The following is an 8,196-nucleotide window of genomic DNA, read 5'->3' as shown; positions in this document are numbered from 1 at the left end:
ATCCACCACCCAGATCCACCGCCCTAATTCGAGGAAAAAAAGAAAGAAATCGGGAGAAATTAGACCATAGGATTGGTCAAGAACACAGATCTAACCTGCCCCGGCTGTGGCTTGCTCAAGCATTTCACAAACTCGCGCCCACAATTGCCATTTTCTTCCCTCACACAAGTCAAACGCTTCAGAGGCTCCATGCGCGGGCAATCGGGGCATCTTGTCAACGGCAGTGGACCGTACTGCGTCCATGATTGGCGGGAGGCCGAAGTCGAGCTAGACATCACTCGCTGGCGGCGCGCTTCGTTGCCGGAGCAGAGGAAGAAGAAGGTGGGAAAGGAAAGGGGCAGGGCAAGCAATGGAGGGCGGGGGTGGGCTGGCTCGGGCTCGTGGCTGGCTTGGGTCGGGGCACGCTGATGAGCACGGGCATGCTTGCGTGGATAAGTTGTGGGTCCCACCCGCATGCGAGTAACTGCTAGGGCCCGCATGTCATAACTCGAATCGCTAACCCCTCGTGTTTTTCATTTCATGGTTAAACAGAGCCATGTCGCATTGGAGCTATTGTTTGCTTCTAAAACATCGCATCACAGCCATTCATTCCAACAACGTCGCACTCCTTCCAATTCGCATGAAAAACGTCGCACAGGAGCTATTGGCCCGTGAGAATTCAAGGTAGGGCTTAATTTTAGGGGGATAATACTTGGGGGTGATCATGAATTCATGGCTAGAGAGTTTTTATGTTGCTATTGACAAAATATGTGTGGAGATGGATCACCGCTTTAGTGAAGGAGCTAATGGTGTGCTTGATTGCTTCTCATGTCTTGACCCCAATAATTTTTCTCCAAGTTTAATGTTGATAAGCTTGCACGTCTTGCTGAAATTTATCATGATACTTTTCCAATGATGATCGTGGAACAATAAGAGAGCGACTTCTCACTTATATAAGTCAAGTGAAAAGGCATGCTTCTTTTTCTTCTTGTGATGATGTTCAAAGTTTGGCCGTGAAGATGGCTGAAACTGAGAAACATTTGGTATTTCCATCGGTATACAAACTTATTGAGTTGAGTTTGATATTGCCGGTGTCAACAGCATTTGTTGAGAGAGCTTTTTCAGCAATGAAGATTATCAAGACTAAATTGCATAGCAAGATCAATAATGAATGGTTCAATGACTTGATGATATGTTACACCGAGTGGGAGTTATTCAAGTCAGTTGACGACAAGGATATTATTCAAACATTTACTGCAATGAGATCTCGGAAAGGGCATCTGCCTCGTGATTTTCTTTAGTGCATTGTTGGTATGTTCCATCTGGACATCTCTATTGTTGCAAGCTTTTGACTTCAAATCTCACAACTAATTTTTTTAAATAGAAGTCCATTTTTATATTATACTGCCTTCTAGGAATTTGGGAACATGGCGAGTTTGCCTATACGCAACTGATTGTATGTCTTTCTTTTGGCAAAAAATGAACGAGATGCTTCTGACCATGGTGGAAGAAATTGCATGATCACATCTGGTGACATATGGTATAGCTTTACTTTTGTTGGCAACATGGTGAGTTTGCCTCAGCAAGGTTGGCTATGTATCTTTTGTTGTCATGTCTCAACTTTATTTGGTCTATATGAAGTGGATATTTATATATTAGCTCACTTCAAAATTAAAATTTGTGTGACTATTATTAGTTACGTTTTCACTTCATTATTAATGCGAATTTCTGATGCCGAAGCATGGCGGTATATTATATGTTGTGTATTCGAATACCTGATTTTTGATTTCTAGATTATACCCTTAGGCTTAGTTTGCCCAGGCTCCACAAAAGTTCTGGCTCCGCCACTGGTGACGGGTGACCTTGATGAGCTCCAGTCTAAGAGGCAACAATTAGCAGCAAATCGCCACTGGGTCTCGGTTGTTGAGGCACAGCAGTCCCTCTAGTACACACCACAAGAGTCCACCGGAGACGACACGGTTAGCCGTCATGCAACCGCATCGGCAGTCGAGGTGGCTAGGGCTACCTACAAGATGCATGTTGGGAACAGAACAACTAGGCAATAGTGGGGATTAGAGATAGGTAGCCTGGGGAGGCCGTGCCGGTTGGTGGCTATGTTGGAAGTGGCCGACGGCGGCGACATAATTTTTGGGAGACGAAAAAGAGAGAAGGGGATACTTATAGGAGAGGGGATCTTGTGTTGGGGAGATCCATTTAATGTCAGCATTTACGTACTAGTGGTACAAAACGTCAGCACTTACGTACTACTGATACAAAACGTCAGCACTTACGTATTGACTGTAAGTACACGTGCATAACATTTTGAGCTCCTTAAGGCATGTATAATGATGGCATATGGACACAGATGCCCACGACAAAAATTAGTTTGAGGCATCTACATTTTTTCTCACTAATGCAAGCTATCGTTAGTGGGCTTCATTAACAAAAATAAAAAATAAAGACTCTAGTGCACATGGATCTCTACTTTTCACTCCAACCTTTTCAGTTTTTGACACAGGACCATATTTTTTCTCTCCAAGCACCCGCCTCCTGCAGAGGATCCCGCTTCCCTATCCGAACCTACGTTATCTGATATCCGATCCTACATGACATGCGAGGCATCTTCCCGGGCTATGCATTATACATTGCCTCTCGCATCTTCCCGGGCTATGCATTGTACATTGCCTTTATTACATATGTGTGTCCGTGTTGTGCCTTCTACTTTTTTTAGGGTTATTGGGCCTTACTCTACTGATTTACAAAAGAGCTACTTATTAGTTTAGGGCTAACATGGTCGTGTTGCAACCATCGGATGAACTTGTTCCTCAAAACAGTGGGTATGACAAGGTCTGGTTCTGCTCATTGGGCACCAGCGTCAAATCAAGGAAGGATGAGGAAGAGAAACTGGGCGACACATGCAACAAAATGCTTCGCTACGAAGGCAACCTGGTTACAGAATGCTTCGACACGGTGTTGGTGATGACGTGCCACTCCCCGAGGGCATGGATTTAATGCTTTTGTTGGGACAACCATCTAACTTCAGCATTTAGCGTACTAGTGATACAAAATGTCAGCACTTACGTACTAGTGATACAAAACGTCAGCACTTACTTATTGACTGTACACGTTCATAACACTGTGAGCTCGTTACTACATATGTGTGTCCGTGTTGTGCCTTCCTCTACTTTTTCTAGGGTTATTGGGCCTTATACTCTACTGATGCACTCCCTCTGTACCATAATATTTGTCTTTCTAGCAGCTCAACAAGAGAGCTACTTATTAGTTCAGGGCTAAGATGGTCGTGTTGCAACCATTGGATGAACTTGTTCCTTGAAACAATAGGTACGACAAGGTTTGGTTCTGCTCATTGGGCACCGAACAAATCAAGGAAGGATGCATGTGTGTTTATCTAAACTAACCCTTTGCCCAATGTTAGCACATAAATGTCAACCCCCCCCCCCCCCCCCCCCCCTATAGTTTCCAAATATACCCCCCTTGGAAAGGCCATGCCAGGCCTTGCTTGCTAGGCATGAATTTGGGGGGCTTTTAGAGGCTTTTTCCTATTGGGCTGAAAATCACCAAAATTTCCTAACTAGTTATTTGGTGCACCAGGCGTGCCTGCAATCTCCTCACTTTCGTAGTTACTAGCAAAAGAGCATTGCAACAGGAGAATAAGATATCACACGCCCTTAATACAATAACATTGCTCAAGACTACAATAGGTCCACATCTTTTATTTCAACATGGCATTAGCAAAAGAGTCTGCGCGTTGCAACATGATGAAAAAATAATACCACACGCTCCTAATCCAATAATTTTGACACAAGACCACAATAGGTCCATGTGCATCCCATCAGTGCTGTGACTTGTCCTCCTTCCCACCCTCCCTGATGGTGGCCTCTGTGCTCACACAATTATAACGCTTTTGTATGTTATCAAGCCTAAGATGTGTGTCGCTCTCATCATAAGATGAGAAATCTACTTTCTTTTTCCCCTTGCGCCAAGGCGTGCATGCGAGGTTATAGATCTCCGATGTGGTTTTGGTGAGGTGTTGATTTCCAATACGGATCTACACTGGTACAAAAAAAACAGGTAAAACAACATCATATTCAGATTCTACACATTTTTCTAATCAATTCACATAATTTGTCCAAATTGGAGTTGGGGTTTAAAAGATATGGACATTTTTGAAAAGTATTTTAATCTGTCCATGGACTGCGGGTTTATTAACAAAAATATCAGGGTTTTTTTGCAAAACACGTACGAAAGGTTTTCTGGACTGACTTAAGTAGGAGGGCGGGTCGATTAGTCGAAAGGTTGGCGGGTTTTCTGCAAAAACAAAACTTTTTTCTATATTTACTCAAAACAGGACCGCGGTTCAATTCAGAAATGTGGCACTTGGTTGTGATTTTGCCGATTCACTGATAAAGTCACTCGGTAAAGGAGAGTTGTTGGGGCTGCTTGTTTCAGTTAAGCCGAGTGTACGCTCTCGGCAATTTGCGTGAGTTTGCCGAGTGGGAGCTCTCGGCAAAGACTTGATGGAACCAGCGTCAGTGAAGTCACTTTTGTTTGTCAAGATGCAATGTTTGGCTCTCGCAAACTCTATGCTGAGTGCCCGACGGTTGGTTCACGGTAAAGTTCTATTTGCCTGAAAGGTGTACACCGGGTAGTCTTTGCTAAGAACAATTCTTGGCAAAGTACTAGCCGAGTTTATTTGGCCCTTTGCTGGGGTGTTTCTGGCACTCGGCGTAGTGTGAAATTCCAGTAGTTTATATGTTTGATATTAGTAGGTACACTTCCTGAATGCTTGAACCACTGATTCTGTCATTTTGTTATTTATTGAATAGTGTTAGCTCATACATGACATCTTATCTTTCTTGAGAATACTAGCTGACTCTTACAGATCTATGTGTGAAGGAAAGATGCTCTGAGCAGAGAGAAGCTCTTCTTGGGGAGCCTCGCTTCGTTATATGTGCTCGATACGGCGAATATATATGTGATCAAACTGATGATGACATCTGAAGTGTGGAATCCAAGATTGCTCTTCTTGCTAGAATTGCCGCTGATACGAAGATACAAGTAAAAGCACCAGCACGCGTATAAGTCCCTTTTTGTGATGAGAGCTTCTGTGTCAGACAATAATTTTCCTGATATACTAAGTTTGCATGCGAGCCAGATCGCTTCACCGAGAAATAAACTTGACATGTATGTCAAGGGTGAAGCAATTCTTAACCCAATCATGTGGTCTTCCTGAGAAGCTTGGGGACAATCTTGAGGCTGCAGGATATACTATGCCTACTCCGGTGCAGATGCAAGTCATTCCTTCATCAATAAGTAATAGAAGCCTACTTGTCTCTAGAGATACTGGTTCAGGGAGAATAGCTTATTTTCTAGTTCCTATAATTGCACGTTGTTCACAGAGAGAGCAATGTACAAGCAAGCGTGGGCCCTTGGCTATAGTCCTTGCTCCAACTAGAGAGCTGCGCCTACAGGTGGAGGATCAATCAAATGTGCTTGGAAAGGGTTTACCATTTAAAACTGCTCTAGTTGTTGGTGGAGACCCCTTGGCTCACCAAATATATAGAATTGAAAATGGTGTCGAGCTAATTGTTGGCACCCTTGGGAGACTAATTGATCTTCTGATGAAACACAATGTTGACCTTAAAGATGTTTCTATGTTTGTTTTGGATCAAGTGGACTGCTTGCTAGAGAGAGGATTCAGAGATCAGGCCATGCAGATCTTTCGCACGCTCTCATGTCCACAGGTTATGATGTTTTCAGCAACAGTACATCCAGAAATTGAGGAATTGTCAAACTCACTGTCTAACAACTTGATACACATTTCTTGCGGGAACCCAGGTAAACCAAACAAATCAGTTGGGCAAGTGGTAGTCTGGGTGGAGTCTAAGCACAAGAAGCAGAAGTTTTTTGAGATAATGAAGAGTAAGAAGCAGTTTAAATCTCCTGATGTTGTATTTTGTGAGTTCCAGAGTTGGTGCTGGTCTCTTGTCTGAAGCAATTACTGCCGCTACTGGGTTGGAGGTTGTTTCTATTCATGGCGTGAAAACAATGAAAGAGAGAAGAGAAAGATTGAGACGGTTTCTCATAGGGGAAGTATCTGTTGTTGTTTGTACAGGGGTCTTGGGACGTGGAATGTATCTTCTAAAAGTACATCATGTGATTTTGTTTGACATGCCAATTTCCATTGATGAATATATTCACCAAGTTGGAAGAGCGTCTCGGATGGGTGAGGAGGGTGTGCCTATTGTCTTTGTGAATGAGAAGGATCGGAAACTTTTTAGAGAGCTTGTTCAGGTTCTGAAGACTGCAGGAGCTCCAATTCCCCAGGAACTCTCTAATTCAAAATTCACCAGCAGTATTTCTCTTGGGAAGAGAAAACTGAATTCTCTGCCACCTTCTTGACCAGCATGCATGCCAGGGAGGTGGTCAATTTTCTTAAGATGTCAACTGTATGCGCTACCGGTTATATGGCTTTTTTTGCGGGTGAAAAACTTGTATCACTCAACCAAAATGTCCTTACAATCATCAGAAGCTATCTCCATCACTTCTACAGGACCAGCCCCAAGCCAGGTCATGGTCCTACCTCGAGTTCTAGCAAAATGCGCTAAACTATCACTAGCTTTATTTTGAGGACTAGAAACATGAGTAATGCAAGTTTGTCTAAGAGACAGCAGGTGTTTAATCTCCTTCACAACAGAGGCATAAATTGAGCGGTCGATGTCCGCACATGAAATCATGGTTATTGCCTCAAGAGAATCCAGCTCCACAACTACCGGAAGATCACTGCGTTGAATTGCCAGGGAAAACCCTTCCATACATGCACAAAGCTCCGCCTCCAAAGCATCTCTACATGAGAGCAAAGCTCTACAAGCTGAAAAGTTGATGATCCCTTGGTGGTTAAGCATAATCATCCCAACACCAGCTACTCGTGGAAACAAATGAGCCATCCGTATTCAGCTTGTTCCATCCCAACACCGGTGGGCACCATCTCTTCATATCTGTCACAGAAGTGCATCTCACAGCTGGAGCCGGTATTTCGTAAACTATGCATGATTTACCTTTGGCCAGATCCGCGTGGGGATTCAGTTTGATGCCAATTAGGGAATCGACGTAACTCCGTAGAAATCTAATAGAGGCCTCCATAGGTGGTGCAGGTTTACAATGAACCACTTCATTCCGGACAAACCAAATCCTTCAAAATATCATCAGTACCATCATCCGACCCACATCATTCAAAGGAGCCAGGACATGAAGGAGCCATTCCTTGCCATTATTCACCATAGAATCTAACTCTGGAATCATCCACACTTTGGCCATGGCTAGATAAAGGTCGCGACCAAACTGGCACCGAACGGAAGGGTGGTAGTTATCTTCTTCCTCGACCCCACATACCGGGCACCTGCTCATGACTTCGAGACCAATTCTATGTTTCCTCTGCCTGGTAGGGAGTGAGTTAGTAGCCAGCCGCCAAGCAAAATTACGTACCGTGGGCGGTGCCAAACTCCTCCAAATAAAGTTCCAACATTTTTCTGCGCCCTGACGGTGATGAACTTGAAGATACATCAGTACCGCGGCGAGCCTCCTCAAAAGCCAATGTATATGCTGATTTAACGGTGAAAACACCATATTTGCCTGTGCCCCAAGCAATCACATCATCCTCCAACCTAGGGGAAGCTTGGATCTTCACTATTTCTTGCACATCCGCATCAACAAAATATTCAGTGAGAAGCCCAATGTTCCACGAACCATTCTCATTTAGCAAGTCAGATACCAAATGGATACGACACCTTCCCTGGGGGGATATTGGCTTATACGAAAAATGGTCTAGGGATCCAGTTATCACGCCAAACTCGAATAGTTCTCCCATTACCAACTCTTCACACCAATGCCTTCTTCAATAGCTCCAAACCATAACTGATAGCTTGCCATGACGACGAAGCATTCCCCGAAAAAACTGTATCCTCCAACTTACCCGCAGGGTAATACCTCACCTTTAATACTTGAGCACACAAACTATCAGGTTTGGTTAATAATCTCCATGCTTGACGTACTAATAACGCTTGATTAAACATGTGGAAATCACGGAAACCCGCTCCTCACTTATCCTTGGGCTGAAGCAAATAACCCCAACCCCGCCAATGAACTTTCCTTTTGCCTTCCGCTGAACCCAGTAGAAGTTTCTTACCATGCGTGTAA

General features: G+C 43.9%; 1 pseudogene; it reads left to right on the top strand.

Moving 5' to 3' along the window:
• Positions 1-2,769: 2,769 nt before the first annotated feature.
• On the top strand, positions 2,770-6,402 carry LOC123156944 (DEAD-box ATP-dependent RNA helicase 41-like; annotated as a pseudogene).
• The last annotated feature ends 1,794 nt before the right edge of the window (positions 6,403-8,196 follow it).

This window comes from Triticum aestivum, chromosome 1D, assembly GCF_018294505.1.
Source record: "Triticum aestivum cultivar Chinese Spring chromosome 1D, IWGSC CS RefSeq v2.1, whole genome shotgun sequence".
NCBI lineage: Eukaryota > Viridiplantae > Streptophyta > Magnoliopsida > Poales > Poaceae > Triticum > Triticum aestivum.
Note: the sequence above shows the minus strand (reverse complement) of the source record. Positions and strands in the feature narration are given on the sequence as shown.